The sequence below is a fragment of the Podarcis gaigeae genome (assembly GCF_964106915.1).
Source record: "Podarcis gaigeae genome assembly, chromosome: 9".
NCBI classification, from domain to species: Eukaryota; Metazoa; Chordata; class Lepidosauria; order Squamata; family Lacertidae; genus Podarcis; species Podarcis gaigeae.
Window position 1 is genome coordinate 54,760,839 of NC_139685.1, and position 19,946 is coordinate 54,780,784.

A 19,946-nucleotide genomic window follows, 5' to 3' on the forward strand; every position below is an offset into this window, starting at 1 on the left:
TGCTGGGGACTTCATGGGAATGTAGACCTATGCATTGTGGAAACTATTTAGAAGTAAATACCATTGAAAGAAATGGAAACTTCTGTTTACTAAGTAAATTTGGGAACTGGAATATAATAGTATGCTTACATTTACATTTAATGTACACTTATCACATTTTCCAGTGCTGTATTTCAAATCCGTGATCCCATGATGTTCACATCATATGATGTTCTGCATGGTCATCCTGTTTCTTTCTGAAGAAAAACAAAAACATTTGAAGGATTTTCTTCTTCTTCTCAAAGCGGCTTCACAGCAATTGGAATCCACAAGCCAATACAAGTCTGAACACCTTTGCCAAAGCCACCTCTGCTGCTGTGGGTGGTCTTGCAGTAGTGATATCATGAACAGGACCCAATTCAAAATAGCATCTTCAGAGTGCAGAGTGGTCAGAATGCGCATGCTCAGATATGCACTTGACACCCACTAGTATTTCTCAGCAATGCCACATCCGCTCTTACTGTCAAAACTTTGAGTGTGTGCAGATGAGACTGATGGTACAAACGCGTGTCAACTACGGATGGGGTAAAAACAGTACCTCCCCTAAACATTCCTCGGTGTGAGCACATATTGAAACAAATCATATCCTGATCAGCAATATGGGACCTTTGGTGATGTTAACATCTCAGGTAGAAAGCGTTTTCAGGCACAGATTTAGGGGAGCGTGACTGGTTTACCTGCACTGGGAGCTAAGCTGGGAGGGCACTACAGGGGGCACCACAACAGTGATGGAGAACAGAAGGTGAGAGGTGGGGAAGGAAGGAATTTTGGCATTGAGCAGGGTGCCACTGAAATTTGAAAGCCCAAGGTCCACCACTGGCATTTTGAAGAACAGCTGGAAAAACAGACTTCAAGTCACTCTGAGTTGAAAATGTGGACATACCCTAAGTCAGAATCACTTGTACTCTAGTCCCTAAATGACCGTATTTTTTGCTCTATAAGACTCACTTTTTTCCTCCTAAAAAGAAAGGGGAAATGTGTGTGCGTCTTATGGAGCGAATGCAGGCTGCGCAGCTATCCCAGAAGCCAGAACAGCAAGAGGGATTGCTGCTTTCGCTGCACAGCGATCCCTCTTGTTGTTCTGGCTCCTGAGATTCAGAATTTTTTTTTTATTGTTTTCCTCCTCCAAAAACTAGATGCGGAATTATACTTATGGTCTGGTGCATCTTATAGAGCGAAAAATGCAGCACCTTACTAGCATGTGCTTCAGGAAATAAAATGTGTGGAGATCTATTCTGAAACCAGCTTTTACAGTCTGGATCGTTTTATTCTAGAATGGCAAAATGAGAAGAGGAAGGTCAAATGCAGACATGCTCTAATTTGATGGGAGAAGTAGTTTCAGCATTCAGTTGTTTGTAGGCATGATTGTATGTCAGCATCATGTTCAAAGAGGCATGAAAGGTGAGAGCAGGAGGGGCTGTAAGATCTAAAACAACAGAGAAAGCAAGAGTGGTTCCACCCTGTTGGTGGTCTTCCAGATACTGGACCTAATTGGATGTTAACTAATTAAAGCTATCTTGTTCTGTCATTTTAACAATGAAGTGAAACACGTTGGTGAAGAAGATACTTGTTTTCCTGAGCAATAGAAACAACAGTGCTGAAAATTCAAATACAACTCTGTGTGGGAGAAAAGCCACAATGTTAATTTTGTATACACTTATCTTGGAGCTCTATAGAAGAGTGGTTTTACATTGTATTTAAATACGTGAAGGGCAAAATGGGATTGAAAATGATAAGATTCTAAGGACATTTAATTTGATGTTTGGACTCTGATCCTAAACACAGCAGGTGGTTTTTCACTGGGGCCACATTGACACCATTCATTGAAAACACTATGATGTCACTTTAAACGGTCATGGCTTCTCACCAAGAATTCTGGGAGCTGTAGTTTGTTCACGGTGCTGAGGGCCCCTCCATGAGCTACAATTCAGCATTGCAGGGGGTTGGACTAGATGACCCTTTGGTCCCTTCCAACTCAAGATTCTATAATTCTATGAATTCCTAGAGTTCCCTGTGAAAAGGGATTGAATGTTAAAACACTATGGAGAATGTTTTACATTATTCCACAGTCTTGCACAACAGAATCATGGAACTGTAGAGCTGGAAGGGACCACGAGGGTCATTTAGTCCCACCCCCTGCAATGCAGCATTCTCAACCAAAGCATCCGTAACAGATGGCTACCCATCCTCTGCTTAAAAACCTCCAAGGAAGGAGAGTCCACCACCTCCTGAGGGAATCCATTCCACTGTCAAATGGCTCTTACAGTCAGAAAGTTCTTCCTGGTGCTTAAGTTCCTCCTGTTAGGAAATGTGTTATGTACTGAAGTTCTCACCCTGGGCCAGCAGGGGGATACTGTAGATAGTTATGCAAATAAGGGATCGAAAGTGACGTCAAGTTATTGGATAGTTTTAGAAAATTGTTACAGTTACGTTGTACTGGAGCTCTATATAAGCAGGATGACTGAACCCTTCAGTTCAGTTCTGTCCTGGCCTGTGAATAAACAAGAGCTGTTGAAGAATCGCTGTGTCGTCTGATATGTTCACCCACAACTTAACAAAATGTATGCTAAAAATCCTGGAAGGTTATGCAGCCAGAATCTGACATTTTACTCGTCTAATGTTTCCCTGTTTCCCACAGGAGCATTCACTCCAGGATGAGCAGGAAACATTTACAGAAGCCCCAAAACTAACATGTCGATTTGATCGCAGCGCCTTTGACAAACCGGTGTGGTTTAACGTGAGGTTATGAGACCAAGCCTAGAGCGAACTTAACTTCAGAAATAGGAAAGAGCAGATGAGAAAAGTACAGTGCGCAACCCTGTGTTGAGGACCGTAAATCCTGTTTTAAATCCTGCTGTAATTTTGGCTTTCCGTCCTCTCCCCCCCCCCAACCTGTATTATTTCACAACTGATTACTTCTGACTGCTCAACACCCAGTTCCCTCGGAAAGTGCTAATTAAGAGACTGAAGAGGCTCATCTAATATTTATACTGGTGGTGTTGCACTAGATCATTTTGCAGTGCATGAACAGCGTCATGAAGAAGGAATTAGAAGCAGTATAGCTCTGAGCCCCAGATAATCCTTCGCTGATTAGTGAGATTCTCATTGCCACCTATTCTGAATGCACTCCTCTCAGGATGTTGATAAAGCCTTTCGGTATCACAAGATGGACTACCAAGCACAGCGCTAGCTTTCCTACCCAATCAAAGCGAAGCCCCCAGTTCACCTGGTTAAGCTATCCTAATCCTAAATCGGCTTTTAGATTGTCGCTTAACAACTCTGAGGTACTCCAGAAGGATCCAGCGCAAATCCGGCAGTAAATGAGGCCTAGTCTGAGTGAAAACGAACAAACAAAAAGCTTTGAGGAAGGGGGGGGGCAATATTTTTCACCCCCTAAGACTTACAGGGGGGGAATCTATTCAATAAGAATTAAGGTGTCACAAATTAGATGGTTCTATGAAGTCAACCTTCCTGTGAAGACTTTGAATTTTCCAGCCTACGAAAGATTATATACAATTGTATCTTAAACCCCATATGATGACAAATAGGGGATTTTCCAAGTGGTGTTGTGTTTTTTGTTTTTTACACTTGGGAGGTTATTTTTGCACAGGGAAATGACAAAGAATAGAGCACCACAGAATTTTAAAGTGTAATTATTCTGTGTGTATTTGTTAACAATGACAAATGTCTGGGCAGCCTGTCCAATTATCGATTAGATCTGTATTTTCAGACCTTTCAATTAACCTTTACGTTAAGGTATCATTTTGTGGTAAAGAGAAGGCTGTGCCTTGTAGCGAAAAATTGTACCCTATAATGTATATTCTTGAGTAATGGTATATATGGTGCGCTGCAAATCTCAGCGCTCTTTATTGACTATTTTAACAAGGACATGTTTGAACACTCCTGCCGGACGCTTCTCCCATTCGTAATTAAAGAGGGGGAAAGAAAGCCAAGTTAAGCACAATGGCAGAGAGGCTTCATGCAGACATGCACTGGCGTTGTCAAGGTTGCTTGGAAACCCCTAGACTTCAAGAGATTATTGTATGGATGAATAGAAATGCTGGGAGTCATTTCAAGTGCTCTGAGTTGGGCTTACTGCTCGTTTGACTTCTCCATTTAAAGAGCAATGCTTGAAAGAAGCAGCCGCAACTTCCCTGCCCACAGCAAGCTTTCAAATCTCATGCATTATTGGATAAAATCAATATATCCTGTTCAGTAGCTTGAAAGCTTCTGTTCCAAAGGAATGGCATGCTTTGGAGCCCGCTGACTGAATCTGGTTGCAAAAGGAGTGCCTGATTTGCTGGTGCTGCAGAGAGAGAGAGAGAGAGAGAGAGAGAGAGAGAGAGAGGTGTCAGTGCCACCCTTGCTTCTGTTCTCCTTAGGAGCCAGCTGGGCTTTGGATGAGCCAGTGGCTCCAGAGCTCAGCTCTACCCCAGGCTAGAGTTAGAATTGCTCTAAGAAACAAAAAAAATTAAAATGGTGAAGTTGACAGTAACGACTGAATACCTTGAACTGAAGCCTCTTTGCTCTAAAGAGGAAGTCTGTTTTGCTCAAAGAAAACATCAAAGAATTCAGCATTCTTTTCTTGCTCTTTTTCTTTTCTTCTTTTTAAATATATACACTGTTTTGGAAAAGGGGGTAAGAAAACAAAAATGCCAACTGCATAAGGGGCAACGACACCAGCCAGCAACTCGCACTTACAGTAGATACAATGAGCTGTAGCCAATGGTCCTCCTACTTAGAGTAGACCTATTGAAATCAATAGACAACTAACTTAGGCCTGTTAATGTCAGTGGGTCTACTCTGAGTAAGACTTAGTTGGAGGCAATCCACTGAGTACCAACCAAAGATCACTGATTCTGGAGTTCCCACCCCCGACGATGGTCCTTGAGATGTAAGATATCAAGGTCTATTATCCTTCATAAATAAATTGAGTATAATAAATCCAATACACAAACCTCATCCTGTGGTGGTTTGTCTTTTCTTGTGGGAAGTTTTAGCAGTTCAAGGATTAGCTAGCTTTCCCCTTCCATGAAGGGTCTGATGTAAACCCTTGTACCAAGAGCTTAAAGTCTTAAGACTGTTAGAAATTTCCATCAGTCAGCCGGTATGTTCGTGAATAAAAAGTTAGTTGCTGATCTGACCCCACTCATTGCTCTTTGGAAAGAAGCCATCTAACTACAGACATTCAGCTGCGCCAAGTGAGGGAGAAGGGGGGGGCAGTTATCAATACAAAAGTAATGGGGCCATTTGCATTGGCATTTGAAGTCACATATATACCTAGGATGCAAAACCACCCATACCTATAGATCAATTTGTTTGAACATCAGAATCTGGATTTGCAACTTCAAATTAAGACCCCTATGATTGGGGGGGGGGAGGGGAGAGAAGAGGAAAGAGACATTGCACCCTCTTTAGTAATTCAAGAACATCATGAATAAAAATTATTTTTACAAAATTATTTTGTAAATCTATGCTGAGCACAGTGTGAACTGTAGAATTGTATTGTATATAGAAAATTCCAGGCTGTTAAAACTGTGTGCATCTCAAACAATGATCCTACTCATCCGAAACACTAGCCCTTTGCAGGGTCCCTCCCCCAAGTGGAACAGTTCCTCATATGTGTAGAGTGCCCTTCACATGCTGTCTGAATGTTCAGGTGGTGTTCTTTCAACCTAGGTGAGTGGGTGTCTCCTCAACCATCCTAATACAACCATGCTCCATCTATCTCATGACAAGGCAGTGTCCTGAGTAGGGAGGGACAAATCTGTCAAATTTGCTTTGTTTCTGTTTCTCACATTTCCAGGCATCAGTTCTGCACATTCCCAGGCCAGTTTGTGATATATATATATATATGTGTATATATATATATATATATATATATATATATATATATATATGCAGGTTTTGGTGTCCTCGGGTGTCTTCCCGTGTAAAAGTTGGGGTGTCTAGGCGACGTTTCGACGAGGTCTCACTCGTCATCTTCAGGCTGGTGCTTTTGGCTTCTTGTTACTGGAACAGAGCGGGATCTCAATGTTTGAGTTCCTATAAATACTGTAGAGGGGGTGTGGTGTCTAGCCTCCAATGTTCTGGGCAGAGAGGAAGTTCCCAGGCTAGTGTGCCTTTTCTTCTTTTGTTCCTTAATTACTTGAGAGATACCTTGAGTGATTTCTTGAGTGATATCCTGAGTACCACTTAGGTGGGTCATTAGGTGTGGATTAGTTGCTAAAGTCTTTGTGTCTTGACCTCTTGAACTTTGTGAAGAGTTTTCCTGAGAAGATGGCTGTATTGCACTTAGTTGTGCTTTGGCTTGGCTTCGTGTATAGGGGCGAGCTGTGGTTTTGTGGCTTGTGTCAGCCAGATCTGTGTAGGGATTGCAGGGGGGTGCAGCATCCGGAGGTGCCACCATGGATTGGCTACTGGATGGTGTCAGTAATTCATCTGTGGAGAGGGTCCAACACATGAAAGAAACAGGACACGAAATTAATTTTGCAGATTCCAAATTGCTCTTTAACACGGAACATCACCACAAGAGAATAATCATGGAAGCCATCGAGATAGAGAAACACCCTCACAACATGAACAAGCGTGACGACACATCCCGCTTGCCAGACATCTGGAAATTAGCCCTCCCCACAAAAACTGACACCAGATCCAGAGGCACACAGAACGCCAACACCAATCAACCACACCAGACCCAAACCCAGACCCTCTCCACAGATGAATTACTGACACCATCCAGTAGCCAATCCATGGTGGCACCTCCGGATGCTGCACCCCCCTGCAATCCCTACACAGATCTGGCTGACACAAGCCACAAAACCACAGCTCGCCCCTATACACGAAGCCAAGCCAAAGCACAACTAAGTGCAATACAGCCATCTTCTCAGGAAAACTCTTCACAAAGTTCAAGAGGTCAAGACACAAAGACTTTAGCAACTAATCCACACCTAATGACCCACCTAAGTGGTACTCAGGATATCACTCAAGAAATCACTCAAGGTATCTCTCAAGTAATTAAGGAACAAAAGAAGAAAAGGCACACTAGCCTGGGAACTTCCTCTCTGCCCAGAACATTGGAGGCTAGACACCACACCCCCTCTACAGTATTTATAGGAACTCAAACATTGAGATCCCGCTCTGTTCCAGTAACAAGAAGCCGAAAGCACCAGCCTGAAGATGACGAGTGAGACCTCGTCGAAACGTCGCCTAGACACCCCAACTTTTACACGGGAAGACACCCGAGGACACCAAAACCTGCATTCCTGTACCCGTGAAAATCTACGAAAGCATATATATATATATATATATACACACATATATATAATTGTCATGAAAATTAATTAGCATTTCAGTGTGAATTTCTTCAAATGCACCCATTTTGTATGCAATTTTGCCTAATATGATTCCCCCCCCCCCAAAGCAAGTTCCCCTAATTTCTCATGCTGCTAGTGTGGCTATTTCTGTGGCTCTGACCCAAGCAGTTGACATGGCCCAAACCTGGGACACCATATTCCTGGTATTCAAAATCCTGCACGAGTCATGCGACATGTGTGACATTGTGGATCTGAAAAAGTGCTTTTGGGGGGCATGGAACAAAACATGCTTTTTTCAGGGTGAGATCTCGGCTGAAAATTGTGCTAGAGCAGTGTTTCCCAACCTTGTGCCTCCAGATGTTTTTGGCCTACAACTCCCATCATCCCTAGCTAGCAAGACCAGTGGTCAGGGATGATGGGAGTTGTAGGCCAAAAACATCTGGAGGCACAAGGTTGGGAAACACTGTGCTAGAGCAACATGTCCAAAATGGCAGCTGTGCTCTTGAGGGGAAAACCAAGATGTCCTAGTTTTTTTTTCCTGGGGCAGTTGACAGGTATGAGATGAGCCATTCCAGGTTAGCCCTAGAATTTTTATCCCTCTTTAAGAAGAGTTCTCTTTTCCTTTTTTACTTAGTAAGGAAATGAATGGATGGATACATGCACACATGTGTATATGGCACCTTGAAAAATTAAAAGGCCAACAGCTTCCCCAAAGTATGAGGTAGGGCGAACAAGACTGAATAGGAATGGCTCTACCATTAAGGCTAGGTGTAGAGCACCTTTGGTCCTCCAGATGTTGTGGAACTACAACTACCATCAGCCCCAGTAAGCATGACCAATAGCCAGAGATGATGGGAGATAGAGCCCAGTAACATCTGGAGGGCCAAAGCTTCTGCACACTTATTAGGCAAAGTGAGGCAGCTGCCTTGGGTAGGACATTCTGGGGAATTGTGGCAGGACAGTGGTGCCAACCCCCTGGCTGTTTCTCATGAGTTCCCCAGGCACTTCACTCTGAGCTGCGTTTGCCTGCACCCTTGAAAATAGCCTGGTGCCCACAGATATAATAGAGGACACTATCTCCTAGCCACCATTGAATTAAGATTCAAATGACACTTGACATCTGGGCATGGGATGGGCAGCAAAATCTTGCCTCAAGTGGCATGATGTCTCAGGGAAGTCCTGAAGCTTAACCATGTCCCATGTGCTGGTATCCACACTTGTCCTTTCCTGTGAGAACCCAGGAGAAAACTAGACTTGCACTGTGAGTCAAATATTCACTCTGAACCTGGTTTATGTCAGTCTTCATCCTAGGTGGTGATGAAGTCTACCAAAAGGATGGACCTATTCCCTACAGTGGATTAATACATAAATAAAATCTTGCCAAATGGCATTTCATGAAGGACCATGAATCCTAAGAAAGATTGGCCCATCAAAGAGAAAACATTGCCCCATACCTTTTCCTAAATGGTATTTAGACATTGGTACTGACATCTGTTTACATGATCACATGATTGGAGCGACAAAAAGGGGTCAGGTCAAGGGTGCACCTTGTCCCACCACGTTTGTAGTTGAAACAAACAAGCTAATAAAAGTTAGGTTGGTTAATTTTTATAGCTCTATTAGTGAAATGCAGAGTTTATCATCGTGGAGGAAGGCAAAATCATGATAGATTTTAAAAAACAAACAGCATGCTCCGGACTGCACAAACACCAGCAAAGTGTAGGTCAGTGGCTAATCAAAGCTGACAGGGACAACAATGGGCTGGGGAGTGACCAAAGGGCAGAGTTCAAGATATGGGAAGAAAACCAAGAGAAGTAAATCAGCTTAAGTCCAAAATGCTTCAGATCAATTGAGTTGGGAGCCTTGGTGAAAGAGCTAAACTAGATGTGACATTAATTGCATGATTGCAGTGAGCATGGGCTGCGTTACCAACTATTCTGAAGCTACTATTCACTCGGGGGGGGGGAGTGGGGAACTTCCATTGGCACTCATAGGATTTCCCTTCCTAGAACAATTTCCTAGGTGGAGATTTTCTTTGGGACCATGGTGTGTGTGTTTTTGTGTGTAACAGGGTTAAATCCTGCCCTCAGTCTTGATTCCCCCCAGCTGCTATTTAGAATTTTGAAAATTATCACAGAATTGGTGTAAATGTGTAGCCTAACCCACACAACACTAGACACTCATCAGCAGGAGCCCTTCTCCATGTGCCTCCTCTAAGGGAGGTGTGGAGGGTTTTCTAGTGGTAGCTCCCCAGTACAGTGGTACCTCGGATTACATACGCTTCAGGTTACAGACTCCCCTAACCCAGGAATAGTACCTTGGGTTAAGAACTTTGCTTCAGGATGAGAACAGAAATCGTGCTCCGGTGGCACGGTGGCAGCGGGAAGCCCCATTAGCTAAAGTGGTGTCTCAGGTTAAGAACAGTTTCAGGTTAAGAATGGACCTCCGGAACGAATTAAGTTCATAACCCAAAGTACCACTGTAGTGGAATGCTTTTCCCAGGGAAACGCGACTGATACCATCACTGTCAGCTTTCCAGCACCAGGCTAAGACCTTTCTGTTCGTCCAGGCTTAGGGTTCTTAAATTGGATCTGATGGCAGCTTTGTTTGTGGTGCTCTTTAGTGTAAGGTTACCAGATTTTTTTCAGTGAATCCAGGGACACTTATTGTTTGCTATGTACATGTGAATGCTGAGAAAGCTGTAAACCCGGGGACTGTCTCCGGGAAGCGTGGACATCTGGTAACCTTACTTTAGTGGGGTGGGGAGAATTTATCCTTTTTATAGTTACATTGGATGAGTTCTGTAGAAATTACATTTATTAGATCTTGTTTTCACTTGTACCTGGTTCTTAACTCATTTTTAAAAATCTTGCTTGAATTCTATGGATTCCAAACAATAAATGTAATAGTTAATAAGATAAATAATATTATACACCCAGAGCAGGATAAAGCTATGTATCTATCTATATGCAATATTGGGATTCTTAATCAAGCATGGTGGCAGTAAAGTGTTACAGCCAAGAGAAGCTCAAAGACACTCTACAAAAGCCTCTGAAAAAATGGGCAGATGCCTAATATTCATCTATCTCAGTAGTGTCTACACTGATTGGCAGTTGCTCTCCAGGGTTTCAGGCAGAGTCTTTTTCAGTACTACCTGATGATATTGGACATTAGACATAGGACCTTCTCAATGAAAAGCAGATGTTTCCTATTGAGCTGCACTCCCTCCCTCAAAAACAAGACCTTTATTCTTCACATGCTCTGTTCATTAGCAGCAAAAGCTGAAGACAGCTCAGAACTAGTCCCATCCTTTGGCATTGATATCCTAAGGACACAGAGATGCCATGCCATTTCTTCATTCTCCTCCCATACCTGCCATGAATCCAAGTTACAAGTCCTGAGGGACACAGCTGCTGGGGAGGGATGAGGGAGAAGAATGTAGCTTCAGCCACCCTGCCCAACCATACTGGTGTATTTAGTGATAAAAGCAATATCACCAGGTGACGACCTGGCTGGCAACCATTGCAACTCTCATTTCACCCAACCATACTCTAGGGTTAGACTGATGTTCTCCCCAGGAATTATCTCCAGACATGACTTTAGAGATAAGTTTGCAGCAACAAGATATAAGCAGCAATTCTTCTTTGTTGGCAATGAGGGATTAAAAGGCAATCTGTGCACAATCTTGTAAAATTGAGGCAAAATCTAGGTCAGAGGTCTTGGGTTTAGTCATATGATGGGGCTTCTGAAATTCACTAGTTGCAAATTTGAGGCCTAAATCATTTGAGATGTAGAAAAGTAGGAAGATGCATTCATGATACCAGAAGTGTCAGGGAATGTGGAAGCATGAGAATGTGCTAGCAGATATGTCCATGCAGTGATCTCATGTTGGGAAAGGAGCAAAAGTTAGTGTGTCGTACATGGAACACGACACATTGCATTATTAGCACAGCGTAGCAGGTTGGACAGTGTTCTCGAAGCTACCAACATGTTTGACCAAACTGATGGCAATGGAAAACAGGAGTGCCTGGCGTGCTCCGGTCCATGAGGTCACGAAAAATCGGACATGACTAAACGACTAAACAACAACAGCAGGCATATGAGTGGGATATCAGCTGCCAAGCTCTGCGTTCAGATCTCAGCTCAGATGCAAGCTTATTAGATAGCCTTAGGAAAGCCTCAATCCACCATACGTAAGATCAGGATGATAATAGTGGCTTACCTAACAAGTAGCTGTGGTGATGGTCACAAATGTAGATGGTTTGAAGAGTGGATTAGACAAATTCAGGCCTCTGGTCATAATACCTCCAAGATCAGATGAAGTTTTGCTTTGAATACTAGTCACTGGAGAACACAAGCAAGAGGTGGAGATTGTGCTCATGCCTTGGTTATGGACTTTCCAGGGGTATTGGCCATTGTGGGAGACAGGAGCAGAGCTCTCCCAATGTTCTTAAGATTATGTGCATGAAGTTCTTTGGGCAATTAGGAAAAGTTCCATACAAGCACAAGTTCTATGTATAGCAAGGATGGGGAGTCTGTGGCTCTCCAGATGTTGATGAACTGCAGCTCCCATTATCTCTCCCCACTGCCAGAGCTGGCTGGGGCTGATGCAGGTGGTAGCCCAACAATAGCCCAACACGCTGTTGTTTTGTGTTTCATTGATTTCAATGGGAGGTTAAATATGTCTCAAAGAAACCAATGAGATCTACAGTGGTACCTTGGGTTACATACGCTTCAGGTTACATACGCTTCAGGTTACACACTCCGCTAACCCAGAAATAGTGCTTCAGGTTCAGAACTTTGCTTCAGGATAAGAACAGAAATCGTGCTCCGGCGGCGCGGCGGCAGCAGGAGGCCCCATTAGCTAAAGTAGTGCTTCAGGTTAAGAAAAGTTTCAGGTTAAGAACGAACCTCCGGAACAAATTAAGTACTTAACCCAAGGTACCACTGTACCTTGTTTCCATTAATATTCACAGTAACACAGGTGCATGGAGACTTCATAGGACCTACTAATGAGTATCATGTGATGCTTTGTACTGGAAGAATGTTCTTGGGTTGTGCCTTACAAATGATAGGAAGCCAATCCATTTCCCAGATCAGTTTGGAAGCACTTGTTGATTATTCTTTTCTTTTTAAACAATGTGCTGTAGAACATTCTCAAATGTTATGGAATCTCCCCTTCTAACTAAAACTGAAGTGAAGTAACCCCTAATAAGACATGAAATTGCTGCCATCTCATCTATACTTTCCCCCGGCGGGGCTCATTCAGCGTAGATGCAACTCTTAAAATGCACTGAAAACACACATGTTAATCTCTAAAGATGCGAGTAGCTTTGCTGAAATCGATGTCCTGAATGTTTGTAAAGATTTGTGGATATAGAACTATTTGCAGGCCCAGGAAGTAAATGATAAACCACACAGAATCCAGTAGTTCATAATAAGTCACCCTGGCTGTGTTCCAGGAATTGTTGCCAGTAATAAGAGTTTGGGAGGCTGCCTCTATCTAAAAAAAGATTCCTTTTTACCATTAAGGCTTAGTCTGTGTGCTCATCCTTTGAACAGAGTGGGCTGTTTATTTATCTGTATGTGTGCATAATAGCCTGAGACAAGGTAAATCCCCCCCACTTTTCTTTCTTGTCTTTCAGGTATTTTTCCATCGTTCCTTTGTGCGTGACTGTTTGATTTGAGCAGTCTCCTTTTTTCTTTCAAATAGAACTGGGGAGTAAACAAAGCACCTTTGCATTATGAAGAAAGGAGGGGGGGGGGGAGAGAAGAGGCAGCTGAACAATCGACCCAGCAAATAACACTAACTCCTTTTGGCACTTCTTCTTTCAAACCTAGAGAATTAAGAGTAAATGCTTGTGTTTAAAAACAAAATTTTAAAAACCCCTATGCACCCCCACCCTTTATCCCACCCTCCCAGTAAACCCCAGCCCCCCAAAATGACATAAACACACACCAGAAATATTTGATCTGGTCTTTGTGTGCTAGTCTTTCTGATCTACTGAGGGGCAAGAAAGTGGTACAGTGGTACCTTGGGTTAAGTACTTAATTCATTCCAGAGGTCCATTCTTAACCTGAAACTGTTCTTAACCTGAAGCACCACTTTAGCTAATGGGGCCTCCCATTAGCCGGAGCACAATTTCTGTTCTCATCCTGAAGCAAAGTTCTTAACCCGAGGTACTATTTCTGGGTTAGTGGAGTCTGTAACCTGAAGCGTATGTAACCCGAGATACCATTAATTGCTATACTGCACAGAGTAAAGAGCAGGAAGGTATTCCATCCATATATGCATTAATCACTGAATCCATTGCTGGAATAATAGGCTTATACCTGACTCAGTCAACACAGACTGGCAGCAGTTTCCCAGGGTTTCAGATAAGGGGTTACTCGCAGCTGGGGCTTGAATGTGGGACTTTCTGCATGCAAAGCAGATGTTCTACCACTGAGCTGCAGCCCCTCCCCAGAGATCCTCTCTAGAGTCACAAGCTGTTCCTGCTGATTCTCCCCAAGAGGAAAAGGCTATCACAAAGTGAAATGGGAAGCTCTTGCTCTTTTTCTCTAGATGGCAGCATCTACCTTATGGTCTGTCTTCTGAATGTGAAACAAAATTCACATGCAAGACATGAAACGCTTAGCATTCTGGTTTGGTTCTGAATGTGTAGATCCCCATGGCTGGAGTATTTGCATGGCAATGCTACTTACTCAGCAGTAAGTCCCCCTGAGTTCAACGGGGTTTGCTTACTCCCAGAGAAGCAAAGGGAGCGCAGCCTTAGTTTGCAAAGCTTCTCTCCGTTTCTCAATTCCTCTTGTTGATGGCAGTCTCTTGTCTAGTCGAGGGCACTTTTCACAAGCTTTCCCTCCCCATCTCTTTTCCATGCAAATGACATGGTATCTTTATGGTTGTGCTTGCCAAGATTAAGGAGCAGGTATTCAAATGGTGTTACTGAGTGCAATGGTGCATCCGCTATTAAGCAAATAGTTGCCATTTACTCCTCCGGAAAAAGAAAGGCAGAGCACTGTCCAAATTTCTAGTGGGAGAAGCACCTTCCAGCCTAAATACTGACTAGCTCAGCCATTGCTGTTGAGAAATGCTTGCACTGGTGTAGTGCATCTGCTGCACCATATGAATTTTCCCTGTGGAAACAGAATATCAGTGGCACTGACTGGAATTCTACTCGTATTATAATAATTTGATGACGAATACAAGGGGAAGATAATAAAAGGCAACAGTTTCACTTACAATGCATTCTCCTGAATGAACTCTGCTCCCCTTGTAGTCCATACATCAACATACTAAACAGATATATACATTAAGAGAATGTGATCCTCATGTGGAGTGTCCAACTAGTGGAACAATCTTCATGGGTTCTCAATCAAACTTGGACCCTGCTCTGAGCACACAGCAGGATACTATAAGAAATTGGGATATTGGCCAACTTCCATAACTTCATAAACCTTCTCTTTCTCTGAACTGCTAGGACTCAGCTAGATTGGTAAAGAAAAAGTGATTTATACGTGTTGTATATGCAGTATATACAGTGCCGGATGGCACTGTTGGAGTCCTGTTTCTTCCTACTGGATTTCCCCGTTTAAATTATGACGTATTTAACGGAAATGCTTCTTTGATGTGTCTGGATTTAGCCCTAGTCATTCAGAATGGGAATATCAAAGAACTTCCAAAGTCAGAGAAGAATATCATGACTTAGAAACTCCAGATCGTTCAGAAACATATTTTGATCCAGAATGCAGCCATCTGAGCGAGACCTGTTGAAAGCTGGATGGTCATCATGTTGGACACAATTATGGTACCAGCTGTGCTGGTAACCAATGCAGTTCTTAGCTCAATTTAAAGTGCTGTTTATAACCTTTAAAGCTTTAAATGCTTTAAGTCTACATTATTTAAAGGACCATAAATGGGCACCCAGGAGAGGCAGCTCCCACCCCACAGATTAACAAAAAAAAAACCAAAAAAACAAAAACAGATTCCCAGCTTTCATTTTTTAAAAAGAGATTCACTGTATAACATTTGTATAACCTGAAATATGAAGCAAAAAGTACAGCCATTACTCTTTTTGCGTGTGTGAGAAACTAGCTTTCCCATCTCTTTCAGTAGTGTACTCTGTTCCCCCACCCTCAGCCTAAAAAACACATTCAGTTTCTCAGAGGCCTGTCTATACCTGTATCAATTTACCTGCACATTGAAATCAGTAAGGGAGGTCCTCCTTATTTTCCCACCACCAGGAGAAGTGAAATAGGCACAGGGGGTTTATCGTGGCAGCCCTACAGTTGTGAAATTCATTGCCAGCCAGGCTTCATCAAGCTGTCAGGAAAGATCTGAAGACCTTTCCCCCCCCCCCTCCAGAAGAATGGCTTTATTGGTGGGTATGTTTTCTCCTGTTGGGCTTGACTATATCTTAGTAATCTTGGCTGCTTGATTTTTTGGTTGTTGCCAGTTTCTGCTATTTTTCCAATGAGTACTGATTTTCAGTGTTTTGCCGAAATGTTTGTTGTTTGTTTAACATTCCATTAATAGCAGATTTGCTTGTGAATTGTGGGGGGAAATCAGTGCAGTTTTGAAAGGTTCAGTTCATCATCTTGATGCAAAATGGCATCCAGTACTATCCAAATGAAGGCTAATGTGCGGATGTTGGTACCAAAACATAAACCAAAACCCTCTCCTCAGTCTCAGGAACCATCACAACAAATTTGGTGATGATATATTCAGAGGTAACAAAATGGCATTTGAGGATTTCCAAGCATAGACAAAAATCCGCTTCTCAATCTCAGGAACTGTCACACCAAATCAAGTGACAATATTTTCGGTGGCATCCAAATTGGTGCAGCTTGGAATCATCATGCCAAATTGGGCAGTGACATCTTCGGAGGAATTCAAAGTGGTGCAGTTTGGAATGGTGCAGTCTGCCACCTTGATTCAAAATGGCACCCAACTATTTCCAGATGTGGACCAAAATGTGCTTCATGCTGTTGTGAAACCATCATGCCAAACTGAGCAACAATATACTGAGAGTCATCCAAATTGGCACTGTTTGGAACATTTCAGTCCGCCATCTTGATTCAAAATGGCTTCCAACATCCAAACATAGATGGGAAACTGTTCCACCACCTTGGGAACAAGTCATGCCAAATTAGGTGATGATGTTCCAAAGAGGTATCCAAACCAAATGAGAACAGACAGGCAGAAAGACAAACCACTTTCCAAAATATATAGTAAGTTATATTGTATATTTGCCAACTTGTGAGATTTTTCTCAAAGATGAGGAATACAAATTTATTGAATAAATAAGTATATATTCCACACCTTTGAGAAAATTCTCACAAATTTGCAATTCACATTTAGGTGTGCTGTCATTGCATGGACAGTGAGAGCAAGTGTGCCAGGTGGATGGAGAGAACATAATGCTCCCATTCTCAGGTTCCCTGTCAAGTAATCGGCCAGGTTGTTGTCGTTGTTACTTGGGTGGGGAGAGAGACAATATCATCCTATATGGCCCTATTTTAAAAACAGAATGCCTAGTGATGAAGCAGAATAGTGTAAATAGACAATTTCAAAGGAAGTCAAAGTGCTGTTCAAGGAATGGAAGTTGATACCCAAAATAACCAAACAAGGATCAGACAGCATTCAAATGAGTGAGGAAGAAAGAAGTGTCCCAGAAATCTGAGCCAGGAAATCGTTGTGAAGCACCAGCCCCACTGAGATAACATTTGAAGATATTAAGAAATACCTGTATAAATGGGTTGCGACTCCACTTTGCCATGCTGTTCATAAAGCGAGAAGAGCTGTGAGCCTTTCTCAAGCCAAGAGGAACAGAAGGGTCATGTTTAATATAATAATCAAGTAATCCATAGGCATTAGGACAAATAGCATACTCCAGATACACTTTCAAAGGGCAGAAGAGCTATCGTATTGAAATCAGATGCCGTATACATCACACATAATTTCTTCCCGCACTCCACTTCTGTCCTGCTCTGCTTCTTTCTGGCTCTGGAGATACATCTGTTTCTCCTCCCTCAGTTGATATGATCCAGTTAAATCCAGGCTTTGGAGACACTTGCATGAAACATCCACGATTCCTTGATTTTTCAGAACATAAATCTTGCGACGAGCCTCACTATGTAGGCCTCTGTTATGAGATCATTTTCCCTATGAAATGCTATTCCGCCCCCCTTTGCAGCTATATTGAGACCCATGCAAACATAGCACTGTCAAAACTGATCTCCATATAACACACCAAACAATTGTTTCCCCAGAACACTGATGAAGAGAGTGAAAAGGGTAAGAAAAGAAAAAAGCTGCTAGCTAGGGCTCTTCAGCATTTTAACAGGCAGCTATGGCATAATTGGAGATCTCGAGAGAATGCAGACCCTGAACATATCAAGTCACAAAAGGCTTTGCTTAGACGGAGATTCTGAAAACAGGCAACCTGCTATCAACAAAGATGGCGCTCTGTGTGTCTACTGTATTCCCCTCTCACAGCTACAATTCTCAGAGCAGTTTAACATTCCTTTTTTTCACAGAGAACTCTTGGAATTGTAGCTCTGGGAGGGGAATAGGTGTCTGCTAACAACTCTCAGTACCCTTTAACTACAACTCCCAGGATTCTTGGGGAGAAGTCATGACTGTTTAAAGTGGCATCATAGCTATCAGTCAAATCAAAAATTTAAAAAGGAATGGAAATGTTTTGAAGCTTATATGTTAAAATATTGTCCTAAGGAAGATATGCTAATATGCCTAGAATAAAATTGTTAAGTATATCTATGCTTTGGAAAACAAAAGAGATAAAAGAAATAAAAAGAATGATACATTTGGAGAATGCAAAGATAAAAGTGGAAATAGAGATTCAAAGAAGTCGAATTGTGTCGGAGGGAAGCTGCGGGTGGGAGGGGGAGTATTATATGATAAGTATGTAATATTTGCCTTCAATATTTTTGGATTGTATTCAACCTTTTTTTCTTTTTTTCTGTACTACTTACTTAAACAAAATAAATAAAATTTAACATTTTTTTAAAAAGTGGCACCATAGCATTTTAAATGTATGGTGCATACTTCCCAACATTTCTCCAATGAAAATAGGGGCGTCCTATTCCATCACCATCACCATCATCATCACCACCACCACCATCATCATTTTATTATTTATACCCTGCCTGTCTGACTGGGTTGCCCTAGCCACTCTGGGTGGCTTCCAACGTATATAAAAACATAGTAAACCATTGAACATTAAATACTTCCCTATACAAGGCTGCCTTCAGATGTCTTCTAAAGGTTGTAAAGTTACTTATCTCTTTGGTTCGGGGGTCGCATAACTCCATACCCGCCAACATTTTTCTGATGAAAACAGGGACACCCTAAGGAAAAGCAGGGCATTCTGGGATCAAATCAGAAACCGGGACGGCTTCTGTAAACCTGGGACTGTCCCTGGAGTGTCTGCAATAGTGTCACAGTGGCTCTACTTGAATACCGCCTACTGTGTTTAGGATCAGAGTCCTAACATTACATAGTTTTAAAATGACATGGCCTTTTGCGCCATGAATTTGTCTAATCCCTTTTTTAAAGCCACCCAAGCTGGATGACTGTCACTGTATGTTGTGGAAGCAAATTCCCCAGTTTAATGATGTGCTGTGTAAAAGAAGCAGTTGCTGGGAACCACAGAAGGAGAAGAGTGCTCTTGTGCCTCTCTCCTGCTTGAGGACTTTTCACAAGCCCTTATCTGGGTGGCCATTATGAGAACAGCAAGCTGGACTTGTCTTTATGTTCTTCAGCACTTTATTTTGTCTGTCCTGAATCTCCCAGCATGCACAGCTTACTACAGAGGTCGGCTGAAGCTGTTCTCAGTTTTATTCCCATTTATTTCAGACAGGCAGTGAGGATATCTGGATCCTCCATAATAACTGAGTATTCAAATTATGTATCATTTCCAGAAAAAATGGCTAGAGTGGAAGCAACCAGTAGCAAAATGGGTTTGTGTAGTATAAAGGAAGTGTGGGGGTTTTTTTGGAAGGGGGGAGAAGGGACAATAAATCACTCATACTGTTGCTTCCCAGTAGTATCTGGTTTTGAAACAGTTGAATTAATTAGGTTAATTCCTTTCCAATATTTAGAAGTTAGGAAGGCAGACTGAGACAAACCTCATCCTAAGTCTTCCAGGCATTTCCCTTCTTAATCCATTCCACTGGGGGAGGGATTCATCTTACTTCTTTCAAAGAAAAGAAAAGGAAAAGAAAAGAAAAGATGTGTCAAGTTGGTTTGATGCTCTCTGACAATATGGAAATAATATTCCCAGTTCAGTATGGACATAGTTACACTAAGGAATAAAGCTCTTTTCCCAGCAAATGCTGGGAATTTTAGTTCTGCGTATGATGGGCACTTGCTCAGTTTAAACAATCAAACAATGCGTCACCAACAAATTTTTTATAAAATCTGCAGCTGACAATTTATCTGCATGAATGCAATTAAATTATGTTGAATTATTATAGCTTGAGCAGAAATATTATTACCAAGGTCCGTCCCTGGTCCAAGCAGTTTTCCATTTGCCACACCACTTTCCTGCTCTTTGCCTTTGAATCAGA

General features: G+C 42.3%; 1 long non-coding RNA gene across 3 annotated transcripts in view; it reads right to left on the reverse strand.

Annotated features, from left to right (window-relative positions):
- The window catches only part of LOC310852924, a 47,483-nt gene that overhangs the window by 6,001 nt on the left and 21,536 nt on the right, over nt 1-19,946 (reverse strand). For 2 of the 3 annotated variants that reach the window (XR_014568443.1, XR_014568444.1), the window contains exons 2-3: nt 19,506-19,573; nt 136-236 (exon numbers count right to left, since the gene is read on the reverse strand). This is a non-coding gene — a long non-coding RNA (uncharacterized lncRNA). Of the gene's footprint in view, nt 1-135; nt 237-4,135; nt 4,346-19,505; nt 19,574-19,946 lie in introns of all 3 variants that reach the window. The other variant, XR_014568442.1, reaches the window with a different exon arrangement.